This window comes from Porites lutea, chromosome 1 (assembly GCF_958299795.1).
Source record: "Porites lutea chromosome 1, jaPorLute2.1, whole genome shotgun sequence".
Classification (NCBI taxonomy): domain Eukaryota; kingdom Metazoa; phylum Cnidaria; class Anthozoa; order Scleractinia; family Poritidae; genus Porites; species Porites lutea.
This window is the reverse complement of record NC_133201.1, coordinates 44,731,835-44,747,877: the sequence shown is the minus strand read 5'-3', so window position 1 is coordinate 44,747,877 and position 16,043 is coordinate 44,731,835. Positions and strand designations below refer to the sequence as shown.

The 16,043-nt window shown below is 36.7% G+C and overlaps 2 long non-coding RNA genes across 2 annotated transcripts; one reads left to right on the top strand and one right to left on the bottom strand.

Moving 5' to 3' along the window:
• Nucleotides 1–604: 604 nt before the first annotated feature.
• Nucleotides 605–3,382, bottom strand: LOC140952306 (uncharacterized). Its single transcript, XR_012167343.1, has 2 exons — nucleotides 3,203–3,382; nucleotides 605–1,006 (listed from the first exon to the last, which is right to left on the bottom strand). It is a non-coding gene; the product is annotated as an uncharacterized lncRNA (long non-coding RNA).
• Nucleotides 3,383–3,388: 6 nt separating this feature from the next.
• LOC140952312 (uncharacterized) lies at nucleotides 3,389–10,894 on the top strand. Its single transcript, XR_012167344.1, has 5 exons — nucleotides 3,389–3,659; nucleotides 4,968–5,108; nucleotides 6,575–6,731; nucleotides 9,219–9,398; nucleotides 10,519–10,894. It is a non-coding gene; the product is annotated as an uncharacterized lncRNA (long non-coding RNA).
• Nucleotides 10,895–16,043: the final 5,149 nt, after the last annotated feature.

Here is a 16,043-nt window from a genome sequence, read left to right as displayed (position 1 = left end):
TTTCTCGGCAGGCGTAACTTAGTGAAGACCCAATCGTTCCATGACTATAGGTGGTCCACTATAATAGCTCTAAAGCCCCTCTTTAAAATTTGCTGTTGTTCTGCCTCTGCTAATATATTTCACATAGCCTTGCCTTTTAGCTATTGGTTTAAGATTAGAAATCAGTCTTTGGATCATCCTGATAGGTTGCTTGAAGTTACAAAAATTTATAATTCAAGGGAGATATTTTTTTTTGCCATTGCTTGGGGGGGGGGGGGGGGGTGGTGTTTGTGGTTTAACTCACCTATATTAATGTGAAGTTTAGGGAGTAGATGAGGAAAACCATTATAATATCTGATTTAAGAGATGCTTAACAAATAATTAGGGATTTTAAGTGATAATATTGCCTTTATTTATTTATTTATTTATTTTGTTTTGACTTTTGTATATATAATAATCTCTTTTATCTGACTGATTTTATAATTAGGTGCTTCCTTGGTTGGGAATACTCTATAGATGATGAGAAAAAACATGCAGTGTATGATGGAGTGCGGTGCAGGAAGTGGAGGATGTTAGATGGAGTGGATTCCATGGAGCAAGAAGAGACCATACAGGATACAAGAAATTAGAAGAACCAGTTTCCTTTTATTTTTTATATACTGAACAAATGTGTTTTCTTTCTTGCATAACAGGTCTGACTTAGACTTGTTTACATTTAAAAACTTTGCACATTGACTTTGATTAAAAGAAACGGTTTGTTATCAATAAAATTTTCTTACACTGGTGTTTTTCTTTTACGTCTTCTTTAACTTTTTGGTCCCTTCTAGAATTTGGTTAGCCAAGAAGTCTAGCTGCCCTGCCATTAGTTGCAGTTGGGCAGCTACCCTCTTGGCCTCTATTACTGTGTTTTTAATTTCTTTTGCTTTTTGTTTTAACCTTTCTTCTTTTCCTTTCAACTCTTTCTCTTCAGCTCAATCTCAGTGGCTGCCAGTCAGCTCCTTACTTCCATTTCTTCTTCCAGGGATAGCTGTAAAAATGAGTAACCCACCTATAATAATCTGTCTATTATTGTTAACTTATCTTACCCCCGTCTCTAGGATAATAAAATATGATGAGCTCATCCTTTAAAACAAAAAGTATCCTATCTCAACAAACTGTTGAAAGCCTTGTTTCATCAGGTACGGGGAGGGAAGGTGAGGTAGGGTAGACGCAAATAAAAATAGCCATACGGGAATGGGGCGGGTTTCGGAGAAAAGGCCTGTTTCCATACATGTTGACGTCATTATGGAACCATTTGACTGAGCCCTATGTGCCTTTTGTTATTTTAAGATGCCTTTTGCTTTCCCAGAAAACCATGAGATTGGGAGTCTTGCCCTATCAACACTTGGCTGGTGTCACCAGGGGACTTCTATAAATTATATAAATGAGTTACAGTACTTTCTCATTTCATGTTTGTTTGTATAAAGCTTGTTTCACTCATTTGATATCTTAAAATTTGAGGTACAGCCTAGGTTTAATTAATTTCTCCACACAAATAAAGATATTAATGCTAGCTGCAAATGTATATCATCATATCTCTGGAAGTATTCCAAATGTTTCTGCCTTTTATTTGAATCGTACTTAGCTCCTCATACAGACCTGCCAACCCCTGATAAAGGAAAATCTGTAGACTCATGAAAAAAAATCAGGAGATTCTACAAAAAGTAGTGAGATACTATTTTTTCCCGATCAAAATTATTGACCCCTTTTCCATTAGGGGAATCAACTGTTTATTTTAATATAACCTTGCTTTAGTGTGGTCCCTTATGTAACAAATTGGATGCCGCTTTTTCTTTGATGACTTTAAGATGCCAAAAAATAGGTTATCACTGTGACGAAACATACAGCAGAGTCATTTCTTTGGGCTAAGACAACTTCATGGCTAAAATAGTCAAAGCTTATCCAGGCAGAAGAATTTCCCCTCAAAATTTATGTTTTTATTCAACAAGGTAATATTTCAATTTAGAATATTTCCCAGAAAACCATGAGATTGGGAGTCTTGTCGTGAGACCGTGCGAAAAGTTAAAAAATTGTGAGACTCACGGCAGAATTGTGAGAGTTGGCAGGTCTGCCTCATATGACATTTTCTATCGAAACCTGTATGTAGTAGAAAGAAACTTTGTATTAAGTGGGCACTACAGCATTCTCTGAGGTGTCCGCTTAAATTATACAAGTTTTACTGTACATGTTTGACTCCATTCGCACTAACTTTTGATGTGGAACGATATGAAATTGCTTTATGCATAACAGATGTACATGTTTGGAGCTGTATGTAAATCTTATTAATTTTTTTTCCTATTTATGAACACTTAATGTAAGCTTATAGGCATTACAGAGAAATATCCTTTGCTTCAACAAGATGGTACAACCTTCAAGTGTTAAAAAAATATATATTCCTGGTGTAATTATTATAGATACATGGTGTTGAGGGAAGTCTTTGGTGTCCTTTTTCTTAAAACCGAAAAATAATTGACTTTCATTGTGCCGGGGTAACCGAGTCGAGGTCATCTGTTTATATCAATATTAAGCGCACTCGAATGGACTGAACATTTTTACTGCTAATTTCTCCCATAAAACATCAAGGACAATGTTTTCCACTATTGCTGACCTACCCTTCTGCCAAGTTTCGAATTTCCACACCAAACCGATTTTCTAAAACATGCGATGTTAATATGCGATCATGCAAATTTCTGCGACAAATATTCAACTTGAAAAAATAATTATCAACAGAATATAATACAATTAACTCTCCTTCTCGGAAAGAGCTGTTGCAACTATACTTTCCCTCTAACAGAAACTACTTTAAAGTTTACTTATCCCGAAAAGACAGCTTGAATAGGTGGTACTATTGGCATTATTGGAGATAACAGCAAAGTAATGAATACAATTGCATCAATTCTGGGACTGTACCTTTAATAGCGGCTACACTGGCACACTCGAATGGACTGATCATTTTTTCTGCAAGTTTATCTCAATTAACGTCAGAGATAATGTTTTCCAATAGAAGTAACCCACCCTTATGCCAAGTTTCGATGTTCAACACCTCACCGATTTCGAGAAAATGCGATATTACTGTGCGAACATGCAAACTTTTGCGGCACATTATTCCACTCGAGGAAATTGACCGAAACTGTTTACAGCTCTCATACGCGTTACTTTTCGGATTAATACACATTTCACTCACCTTTTCGGAAAGAGATGTTGGAACTGCACTATCCTACCGTGACAAAAACCATTTTGGAGCGTCAATATCCAGGAAAACCAACTTTAAAAGTAGCATTTGGAAATGGCAACGGCGCCATTTTCGAAAACTCCTCGAAGTTGCGCGCTTCTCTCTTCGTGACGTCACGATGGCCAAGATCGTCGGGACGAGCTATGAAACAGGTCATTTTTAGGGTCCTTTCCCATGGTGAGTTTTGGCTATAGGGTGTCAAAAATTACGGCATCTTCACCATGCCGCTGGCCAAAAGTAACATAGAGACAAGATCGAGACAAGGGCAGTTTCGTGTCATCTGCATTAGCGATATGCTGAAACGGTTGGAGAAGCCCGATTTTACCCTTCCAAAAGACGGCTGGAAAATCGTGCGACTTCACGCGAAGAAGGAGAAGACGTGCCTGGTCCTAGTTCTGGTGAAGATACTGTAAGCAATATTCTATAGAGACTATAGATTCGATGAGAAGTACGGTACAGTTCATGTATTTGCCGACCATGCACAATTGCATGACTATCTTTGTACGTTACTAGGGATTACTAGCTAGCATGATGGTATAATGGGGCATTACAAAAGATTTGATGTGACAATCATGGAATGATCTGAACAGAAACCTTTTTGTGGCAGTTTTTTTGCAGCTCCAGAACATGTCTTAGAATTAAGTATGTAGTGTGTTTGGTTTTCTTAGTACAATGAGCTTATTGAAGTCTTCCTTGGCAAGGTTTTAAATAAGATGCTATGTACATGATGCCTTTTTGATGTAAGAACAATTTGTAATCATCTCGACCTCATGATATGATTTGCACCATGCCAAGAAAATATCACTCTAAATTCGACATTACTTCGAATCTCTCAATTTAAGAAAAAGTTTTCTTATATTATGGGGAAATTTAAAACAGATCATAGGATAAGAACTCTTTTTTCTGTGATTTAAACTGCCTGTTTAAAAAAGAGTTTATATCCTATGATTTGTTTAAATTTTCTCATAAAATAAGAAAACTAAATTTCTTAAATTGAGACATTTGGAGCAATCTTGAATTGAAGGCTGGTTTCCATATGATCGCTACGATTGCCATGATCGCTGAACTTTTTTTCAGTGATTGCAGCGATCACAGTGATCGTAGCGATCATATTGAAACCAGCCTTTAGAGTAGATGATAGGTGCGGTTACACACATCATGGTAAAAGGCATTTCCCACATTAACAAAGCCGTGGGAAATTTTAATGTGGATTTAGTTTACCGCAGGAACATGTAGTTACACATGAATTAATTCCCAAGTTGATTTAGCCGCTTTTACGGCTTCATTTGCTCTATCGCAGTAATAATTGCTGTCAATGATGTAGTATTTCATGTTATGTTGAAAATTTACGGAGAGTTTAGCTGAAATTTCAACTGGTATGTTAGTGTTAGTCTTGCGAAGGTAGTTAGCAGTTTGATTACATGCCAGAAATAGAACAAATTTTTTTTGTAAGTATTGTTCCCAAATCAGTATAGCCCAACAAATTCGTTCAATCAGTGTGAAATAAACCTGTTTATTTAACACAGGAAACTTACCTTGGGAAACGTCGTCACACTATTAAATACAGTTTCCCATGGTAAAAGGGCAATTTCCCATGGAAAAAGTACCCTGTGTAACTGCACCTAATATATATATTCAATATTTCTAGGTTTCTGGTATACTGCAAAGTGATGTTTCAGGATATTTGTAACCCATATTTTAATTTCAATGTTTCTAGGTTTCTGGTATACTGCAAGGTGACGTTGTATCTTTGTATTTACTGGAGGTACAACTCACCAGAAATGCAGTTGTCATTTTAGACACTGCTGTGACAAAGTTCTTTTTGAGGAACTTTAACTTGCGCACAAGATCTCTGTGGGTAAGTCTTTATTGGAACTTAGTATCCTTATATTTTTATAAACTCTTTATAGATTCTTTTCACTGTCATGCAACAAAATAATACATTGGAAACCGTCCAGTGGAAGAAGCCAAGAAAATGAAATGTTATAAACAATTTGTCCAAGTTTCTGGTCTTTGTGGCCCACAGTTTCTGAGTTATTTGTCGAAACGTTTCATGCACCTTTGTAGAGCTTTGTATGGAGATACCATATTGGTGTACTGTTTTGGTGCACCAATAATGGCCAAATGGCCGCCAGAAATCAAGAAAAACGTCTGGAGTTCACTTTTTCTATAAAAGTGCTTTCTTTTCACTGGGAAACTAGCATACCTGCACATGAAATGGAAACATGCACATGAAATGTACACTTGAAATGGTTATACTGCTAAGAATCAAGAGGAGAGACTTTTTTCATCGAGACAGCATTCCTATTTTGGTGTCACGCACTGTGAAAACTCAGAAGTTCAAATTGCAGTATTTTCGAAATGAAACATGCTATGGGACCGGAGACTAGTTCAAACGCATGGTGAAGCTTAAAAAGAACTTGCATAAGTAGCCAGCACTTCTCTCTCACTGTTTTTTTGATACCGCAGAGTCCTTAACCCATTCGCCCCTGAACCACCCGTAACCACCCGTGCCGATCCAGGTCCTTTCTACCCATTGTGACATCATCAGTTTTAACAGTCAAGGACAACTTTCTTCGCTAACTTGTGCAGAGTGAAGAGATCTTTCAAACCATACCAGAATGAGCACAATTCAGTCAAGGACACCGGAGAAACAAGCAAAAAACCACGTGACATTGACCTGAAAATCTCCATGAAAATCTTGTTCCATTACCCACCTACCTTTCCTTTCACCTAATCCTAAGATCCTAAAAGCTTTCCTAAAAACTCTTCCCACCAAAATCAAGCCTACTAAATGCCCAGCAAGAGAAAAAAAAAATGAGGCAAGAAAAGCGAAAAAAGAAGGGAGGAGAGAAAGCGAAAAGTCAAAGTCAAGACTGCTGTGTCACTTTGAAACCCAAAAACTATCTCGAAATTTTGCTTTCTGCGCATGCCCGAACTTCGCAAGCTGATATTTTGCATCTGGATCAGAAGGCCGCGAAGTGTTCGACCTGTAAACCAGTTTGTGGTAAGTTTTAGCTCTTTATAGCACGACAGTGACCAGAAAACTACTCTACTAGCTTCAAAACGCGTTTTTCGGCAAAATCTCCAGGAGCGAATGGGGTAATAGAATGCAGCACCCATTGATCAATTTTTTTGGATTTATATAGCCGCTTATTTTGCCATTTACATGTAGATTCTCTTTAGTTTGTGCTCATGTCATGCCACCTTCTCAAGGTTGGGCACATGAGCACATCGAAGCCTATTGAGCACACTGTTGTACAGAGCTACATGTAGTGTAACAACATCTTGTATTAAATTGTTTGCATGTTCCAAAAATTACAGAATAAGAAGTACATGTCCCTTGAAAAAAGAGCTGGTTGCTTTCAAGATGAGCATGGTGGTGAAGCTGTCCATTGGCTCTATCAGTGTTCTACCTGTAACAAAGGATACAGTGATAGAGTGGCAGCATCAGGACCTCACATCAACATGTTACATGAAGGTGGGTGGAGTCGATAACGTCTCATAGTTACAAACATTGTAGTACAAGTAGGCGTTAGTGGGATGTGAACCTGTAAACCTGCTTTAGTGGTGTATTGTTCTATCCAACTTAAGTTATCAAATACAGTGAAACCTGTATTAAGCAGACACCGTCTATTAAGCGGACAGTAGCCGAAGTCCCCAAATTTATTTTCCTTTTTTACTTTAAATGAAACCTTTATTAAGCGGACACCTCTATTAAGCTGACGCGGACACTTAGAGAGCACCTGAAATGGTCATTTCTATTGTTGCCAACCTGTATTAAACGGACACTTGTAATTAAATTCTACCACTTAACATGCCAGACACCGGAAATGCAAATGATTGCCACACACAAATGTTAATATTTTTACATTAAAAAACGTGACTTGACGAACTCAGTTGATAAGTTTCACAGTACAGTGTTGTTTTCTATTTTGTTTTGTTTCTATAGAGCTTGTTTCACTTATCTCAGTTCTTCAAATTTGAGTTGCAATCTATGTTTATGGTACTATCATCTTTAATAAAGAAATTAGTGCAAACGTATATCATCATAGTCTCTGGGAGTGTTCTAAACGTTTCCACTGTTCATTTGAATGGCATTTGACACCTCATATGACATTATCTATCAAAACCTGTATTAGGTGGACACCCTGTATTAAGCGGACACTACAGCATTCCCCGAGGGTGTCCGCTTAATACAGGTTTCACTGTAGATAGTATGTTGATATGCAATATACCCAAGTAGCGTTTTACTTCCTATATTATGTTTTTACAGAATAATGATTTAACAGACCCTCGCAGTGACATTTACTGAACTTAAGTAGCTGTGAGGATATATCCCTCTGTTTAAGGAGGATAATGGTATAGGAGGTTTTTTTTGTTGTTGTTGTTTAAAAAGTGGTATTAAACATAGGTTTTCATTCCCAATTTCCTTAGCATACATATTATAAGTAAGGCTAGGAGACAAAGGGGTCTTTGACACCCACCTAGGTGTTAGTTATTTTTGTTAATCTAGTTAACTTGTATTTTTTGTTTTCTTATGACATGGCAAAGGGAGCAGGCTGCAATCGTACACGTTGTAGTTAAATCCAAATGTTGTTGTTAAAGAACTCTCAATTTAACAATTTGGCAGCAAGGCAACTTCGTCTTCAAATACCATGTTGGGTTATTTTTAAAACAGTTGAGTCTCGATCACTCTAACCCTTGCTAACTCAAACCAATTTGTCGTTTCCCTCCAAGCCATTTTTCATACAATTTTAAATGCAATGACTCAACTTCCAACAACTCGAACCTTTTTCCTTTTTCCCTTGGAGGTAAAGAGTTTATCGGAAGTTGACTGTAACTTTAATTTTTTTCAAGTGCAATCAATCTCCAACATGTTACATTTTCTGTATGGATTTTATTTAATTGCTATGAATAAAGGCCAGGTCTGAAAACGGGTATGGATTTTAGAGGTCTGTTCTTACATTTTCTGGTCCGAAATATAATATGGAGAACCGGAAGGCACACTCTCTCCAAGAATTCGCCTGGAAGTACAGCCTTCGCAAACGTTATTTATATAATTTTTGTCATCTTCTTCATCGGCTGGTAATCGAGCCCAGTGCATGGTCTTTATATTCACAGTGTCAGTATGAAAATTAGGTTACCTAACTACATACATCTCGGAAATTACACGCGCCGTAATGCCCCAGCAGTAGAGAGAACTGTACCTCATCTGTCGAACGTCAATTGTAATGAAACTAGTAAAAGTAACTGTAAAAAATTGGCACTCTTGCATAAAATAGGAGAACTTGCTCGCAGGCTACTTATACTAGAAATACACTTATACTGGAATTACATGTATCGCAACTTGTTGGGGGGGGGGAGGCCCATAAAATTTCAGGGGGGGGAAGAATTAGAGTAAGTTGTATATCTATGAAGAACATTCCCTGATACAATAATCTATCACGCAGAAAATGCTTTCGGTTTTACGTTTAGAATTACCTGATAACAGCAGATACAGGTTAATTACCCGTTAGCATGGAAAAACCCCTTAACAATATTAGGGACCTTACGATCCGACAATGGCGACGTCCATGAAAAAGTCGCTGAAAAATAGACTTGTCATCCTTTCAAACAATTTCGCGATTATTCAAAGTCGCCCAGATACTTCAAAGAAGGGAATTTATGTTGGAGTTCAAATGAGGGGGCCACTCCCGAGTTCAGACAAAGATGGTAGCATTTATCGCCTCGCCGTCCCCGTCATCAAAAAAATACTTAAAAATTGGTCCTTTCACGTCGTAGTCGTGCAACGACGGCAAAGAAATGTACAAAAAAGCGTGATGCACGTGCAGAGTTGTTGTTTTGCCAATCAAAACCTATTGCTTTTTTTGCCGTTCTCTTTGCCGTCGCCGTCATCGTCTCTACTCCTAACAAGATAAATAAATGATGTAGTCCCCTGAAAAGTTTCTTCTTATTTTTCCTTCAGGAAAAGAACATTTGTGAAATCTCATTCGAAGACCTAAGAAAGGCATCATCAGGGGCGGCCCAATGGGTCCATACAGCCGCTAGGCTAAAAAAGTATGGGCCCATTGAAGACCAAACTTAATTTCGCCTGGAGCGCGAAGGACGCCCTAGTTGGGGGGATTTTAAAGTTTTTTATGCCAATGTAAGTATGAGTTTATTTTAGAAACAAAAATAACTTTAAATATACATTGTTCGGGGGGAGTACTCCCATAAATAAGCTATATAGGTATGTCCCGCCCCATCGGGTAGGGTTTTTGCGCCGTTTTGGTCTGAAAACGGGTATACACTTTGCCCGTTTTTGTCTGGAATCGGGTATGGTTTTCGAGGGAACAACGGGAGTGTATGAACGTATTTATCGTTTCAATTCCAAATGAGTAAGAAAGGAGGAAAACTATGCGAATTCGAAATAGAGTTGAAGAATTTTTTTGTTTGCGACCTAGTCTAAGTAATGATGACATAATTTCTGCCTAAAGGCCAGGTCTGAAAACAGGTGTGGAAAATGACATTTTTTGGTCTGAAATAGGGTCAGGATTTGGGAAACCGGGCGGCACCCCCCTACCAAGAATTCCCAGGAGTACCCCCCGGATACATTGCCAGATTTAACGGTATTCAGGAATTAATTTGAAAACTCCTATTAAAATATAAAACATTAAAATGTGCACTTGACAGTAAATTACCTTAGAACAGTGAAAACTCGATTTAACAAACCTCTGTACTTGTATAACGAACGATTTTCTTCAGCCCGGCCAAAATTACAGTGAAATGTATGGAGCAGAACCTAGATTTAACAAAGTAACGAACACAATCTACAGTGGAAACGAAAAATTTACCTCAATACAACCATAGTTAGAGGTCCCCTCTACTAACTATGATACAACTAATAAATGTTAGCAAGTGATAAAAGATGAATGCCAAACAGACCAACAAGGATAAAATTCTTTTTACAGTAGTTGCACAGTTCTGTTAGTTTCTAGCGCCGTAGCTATGTATAGCACGGGACTGAAATGTCATTACTAACAGAAATTTTTCAGATCCGGATTATTAACTATACCGCGATATAACATTTCTCAAGCATTCGTTATATAGAGGTGTTCCATATAACGAACAATCCATTTGTAATAACTAACACATTTCCCCTGTCCCTTGTCACTTCGTTAAATCGAGGTTCCACTTGTACTTAAATTGGATCAGTAAAACGTCTTTTCAACTTTCATACAGCAGAGAGGTTGATAACGGATTTGTTATTGTTGTTGGTGTTGCAGGAAGATGAAAGTTGGTCAAAGAAGACAATCACGGAAAAAATAAATATCAATATCTATGGAAAAAAAATTGTGTATTCATTTGTATCCTAAAAAACACCGTCCTATGAACGTCCTTTCTCCTTAGACAACAACTACTTGTACGTCCAAGCTCCTTACAGAGGCGTCTTCTCCGTTTTCGAAATAACCACGTTTAGACTAGATTCTAGTTTTAAAGAGTGAGGAATTAGATAAATCTTCATTGACAATCATTATCATTAACCACTCTCATAATAATAGGAAAGGCTTTTCGTTTTGCGTGGTTTGTAGAATCTTTTAACCCTCTTTTGCGGTTCATTGTAACTACTATTCTTTTATTAAAAGTTCATATTTCAGTTTATTTGTTGCATTAATGTATGTTCTTTTATCCCCACATATCGGTGACGTGAGAGCCTATTCACCACCAGTGTTTAGTTTTCTGTAAGCTAAAAATAAATTTAAGTAAAACCTTCATACACCAAGAACGGTGGCTTCAGAAAAGAATAAGGCCCGAAGTTGATAATTCAGGGGCGGATCCAGGATTTTTTTTAGGAGGGGGTGCACTCGTCTCTTGCTCTACTTCAACACTAATAAACCACATAGTTCTTTTTTTTTTTTTTTTGCAGAATACCAGTTGTATTAGAAAACCGCAGGTCATCTCAGGGAGGGGTGCGCGCCCCCTGCACCCTCCCCCCAGATCCGCCCCTGTAATTGGTGGTAGAAATGAATAGTCTGTTGAACGTTGTGCTTCTTCTGACGACAACTAGTCGAACACTTGAGCTCCTTACGAAGCTATCTTCTCTACCACCAGTTTTTAGTGTTTTGTAATCTTTAACAGAAAGACTTAATTGCATGGATGAGAATAAACATTAAAAATTCTTAATACACAAAGACGGTTTCCTTCGGAGAAGAATACGAACGGTCGAAGATGATAACTAGTGGAAAAATAAAACAGTTAGTTGAATGCTGTTTTTCCATTCTACTCAAACTGTTTCAACGAGTCAAACGTCTGAACCCCTCCATTTTCTGCAAAAACCGTGTTACGAGAAGCATTTCTCTTTTGTGTACGTTTGGTGAATTGTTAGCGAAATCTTTGAAAATAACCCATTTAAATTTGTTACTAAGAACCTAAAAGGTTTTTTTTTTATTATGCTTTACTATTCCCTTATTTACCCCTTTCTTACTTATGGTATTCAAGTTTTTATTTCGGGTCTCACATACCTAACAAAAAACCAGTAACTACTTTGCAAAAACGAGTCGTCCGAATAATGACTTTTTCCGACCCTAGATCTCATTCTGAGCCATTGCTGAAGTCTCTCAGACTCCTAAAATTCTCTGATATAATTCATCTTGAAATTCTTTCTTTTGTTGATCAGTGGTACCATAAACTAAGCCCTTCTTGTTTTGTTAATTATTTTAACCCAGTATCTTCAATTCATTCATATAATACACGTCAATCACAGATTGATAATCTGTTTGTTAAATCTGTTCATACCACTCAATACGGCATTCGTTCTCTCGGTTACACTGGTCCAAAACTTTGGAATTCTTTATCTATTGATGTTAAGAAAATCAAGCCGTTTTCCAGTTTTCATCAACATATCAAAAATTCTTTGATTGATGGTTATAATACTATTATTGATTCCTAATCAGTTTTACGATCATATTATCTTAACTACTATTTAATTAATGAAGTAATACTTTTTATCTAAAACAACTATTTTGCATCTATATTCCTTATACTCATATTCTTGTTTGGGTCACCTACTCGGTTAGTTCCACGAACTGTTTAGGTGTCCCCAAACTCTGCACAATGAACCTACAACTGAAATTTTCTTTCCCTTCACAATCTCTCGATTTTATATTTTAAAGCACTAATTTGTATTAATTATAATTATTCTGTGTGAGTTTAAATAAAAATTGACTTGACTTCACTTGGTTAGTAAAACCTAGTTTATAATCCTCCTTCACCATTCATTGAATTATTCTGTGTAAATCAATCTATATTTTAGTTTATTTGTTATTACAAGGTAAAAGAAGTCGAACTTTGATGCGTGTACTTTTAATCCGCATATAACGTTGACGTGGGAGTGTGGACATTCTTTCCAGGGTTGGAAACTGTGAAAAGAAATCTAGTAATAAAAAGAAAACCTAACGATTTCGACACCTAATCAACACCGATGTTTAGCTTTCTGTAAGCTCGAAGTAAATTTAAATAAAAACTTCATACACCAAGGAGGGTGTCTTCGGGAAAGAATAAGGCCCTAAGATGATACTCGGTGGTAGAAAAGAATAGTCACTGTCTGTTGAACGTTGTACTTCCTTTGACAACAACCAGTCAAAAGTTCGAGGTGCTTACAAAGCTATCTTCTCGGTTTTCCTAAAAAACATATTTCGACGAGAATTGACCTTATTCACATTCAAATGTAGCAATTTTTTAGGCTAAACTGTGAAAGATCAATTTCCTAAACTCCTTTTTTATTAATGGCAAAGACTTTTCGTTAAGCGCGGTACGTAGAGACACCTTATTGACCCCTTTTATCATTCATCAAATTATTCTTAAGTTTTTACCATTCATTGTATTATTTTTTAGAACTTTACTTTTCAGCTTATTTGTTGCTATAACGGAAGAGATGTCTTGTGCATGCGTGACCTTGGCATCAGCTGAAAACCGTTGTAAAAGGGTCCACACTCTTTCCAACATCAATAGCACAGCATAGAGGGAAATCAAAGTGTCTCCGTTAAGTTGAGGACAAGCAATATTGTACGCCGCTTTGACTAAAGCGGGATCCAACCTAGAGAGTACTAGCGAGGAATTATAGTATGTCGTTGTTTGAAAGTATAAAAAAATGATGCCTTTGAAAATGGTGCCGGTTTTCTGGAAAGAATTTCTTTTTTCAACATGACCGAGTATTTTAAAGCCAATGATTAAGAAAATTAACATTTTGGAAATTAACCTATTTACCACCAGTTTTTAGCTTTCTGTAGTTTAGCTTTCTGTAATCTTTAACAGAAATACTGTTGATTGCATGGATGAGAATAAACATTAAAAACTCTTAATACACAAAGGCGGCTTCCTTCGGAGAAGAATACGAACGGTTAAAGATCATGACTACTGGTAAAATAGAACAGTCAATTGAATGCTGTTTTCCTATTCTACTCAAACTGTTTCAACGAGTCAAACGTCTGAGCTCCTCCATTTTCTGAAAAACCGTGTTACGAGAAGCATTTCTCTTTTGTTTACTTTTGGTGAATTCTTAGCGAAATCTTTGAAAAAAACCCATTTACATTTGTTACTAATAACGGAAAAGGCTTTTTAATGGACGTGGTTAGTAGAACCTCGTTTATGATCGTCCTTCACCATTCATTGAATTATTCTGTGTAAATCAATCCATATTTTAGTTTATTTTTTATTACAAGGTAAAAGAAGTTTGAACTTCCTTTGATGCGAGTACTTTTTATCCGCATATATTGGTGGTAGAAAAGAATAGTCTCTTGACCGCTGTGCTTACTCTGACAACAACGAGTCAAACGTTAGAGCTCCTCAGTTACAAATCTTTCTTTTCGATTTTCCTAAAAACCATGTTTCCACTACCAGATATGAATTTATATACATCTACTGTAAATATAGCAACATCTTTAGTTAAACCTCGTAAAATCATTTTCTTTAAACTACTCCTAATAATGGGAGAGGCTTTTCATTTCGCGTGGTTAGTAGAATCTCGTTATTAACCCTCTTTTACCATTTATTCTTTATATTTTTCTTTAAAAGTTCATGGTTCGGATAATTTGTTGCTTTGGGGTATTTTATTTTTTTCCCCATATAACGACGAAGTATCAAAAAAATAAGACCGGTGCCGAAGATGATAACTAGTTGTAAAAAAGAACAGTCACTTGAATGTTGTTCGAGGTCCTTACTAGACAACAACAAGTCAAACGTCTCACCTCCATTTTCTTAAATTCGTGTTTCGACTAGTTCTTCTTTGTTTATAAACCTTTGGTGAATTCTTGACGAAAACTAAGCGAAAATAATCCTTTTAAGTTTGTTCGTAATAACGGAAAAGGCGTTTTTACAGGTGTGGTTAGTGGAATATCGTTTTTGACTTTCAATCACCTTTTATTGAATCACTCTGTAAAACAATGATATTTCAGCTTATTTGTTATTGCAAGGTAAAATAATCTTAAACTTGTTTTGGTGCGTGTACTTTTTATCCGCATATAACGTTGACGTCGGTGTGTCGACATTCTTTCCAGGATAAAAAACTGTAAAAAGAAATCTACTGATAAAAAGAAAAACTAACGATTTCGACACCCAATCACCACCGATGTTTAGCTTTCTGTAAGCGTGAAGTAGATTTAAATCAAAACTTCATACACCAAGAAGGGTGGCTTCGGGAAAGAATAAGGCCCGAAGATGATACTCAGTGGTAGAAAAGAATAGTGACTGTCTGTTGAACGTTGTGGTTCCTTTGGCAACAACCAGTCAAACGTTAGAGCTGCTTACAAAGCTGTCTTCTCGATGTTTCTAAACAACATATTTTCACGAGAATTGACCTTATTCAAATTCAAATGTAGCAATGTTTTAGGCTAAACTGTGAAAGATCAATTTGCTAAACCTCTTTTTTATTATTGGGAAAGGCTTTTCGTTGCACGCGGTACGTAGAGGCACCTTTTTGACCCTGTTTTACCATTCATTCAATTATTCTTAAGTTTTTACCATTCATTGTATTATTCTAGGCTTTAGAACTTTACTTTTCAGCTTATTTGTTGTTATAACGGAAGAGATGTCTTGTGCATGCGTGACCTTGGCATCAGCTGAAAACCGTGGTAAAAGGGTCCACACTCTTTCCAAGGAAAGAGGGAAATCAAAGTGTCTCCGTTAAGTTGAGGACAAGCTATATTGTACGCCGCTATGACTGAACCGGGATCCAACCTAGAGAATACTAGCGTTGAATTATAACATGTCGCAGTTTGAAAGTATCAAAAAATGATGCCTTTTAAAATAATGTTCTCTGGAAAGAATTTCTGTTTTCGACACGACCCACTATTTTGAAGTCAATGATTAAGAAATAAAACATTACCACCAGTTTTAAGCGTTTTGTAATCTTTAACAGAAAGACTGTTGATTGCATGGATAAGAATAAACATAAAAAATTCTTAATACACAAAGACGGTTTCCTTCGGAGAAGAATACGAAGCGTTAAAGATGATAACTAGTGGTAAAATAGAACAGTCAGTTGAATGCTGTTTTTCTATATTCTACTCAAACTGTTTCAACGAGTCAAACGTTTGAACTCCTCCATTTTCTGAAAAACCGTGTTACGAGAAGCATTTCTCTTTTGTGTACGTTTGGTGAATTCTTAGCGAAATCTTTGAAAATAACCCATTTAAATTTGTTATCTAACAACGGAAAAGGCTTTTTAATGGACGTGGTTAGTAGAACCTCGTTTATGATCGTCCTTCACCATTATTGAATTATTCTGTGTAAATCAATCCATATTTTAGTTTAT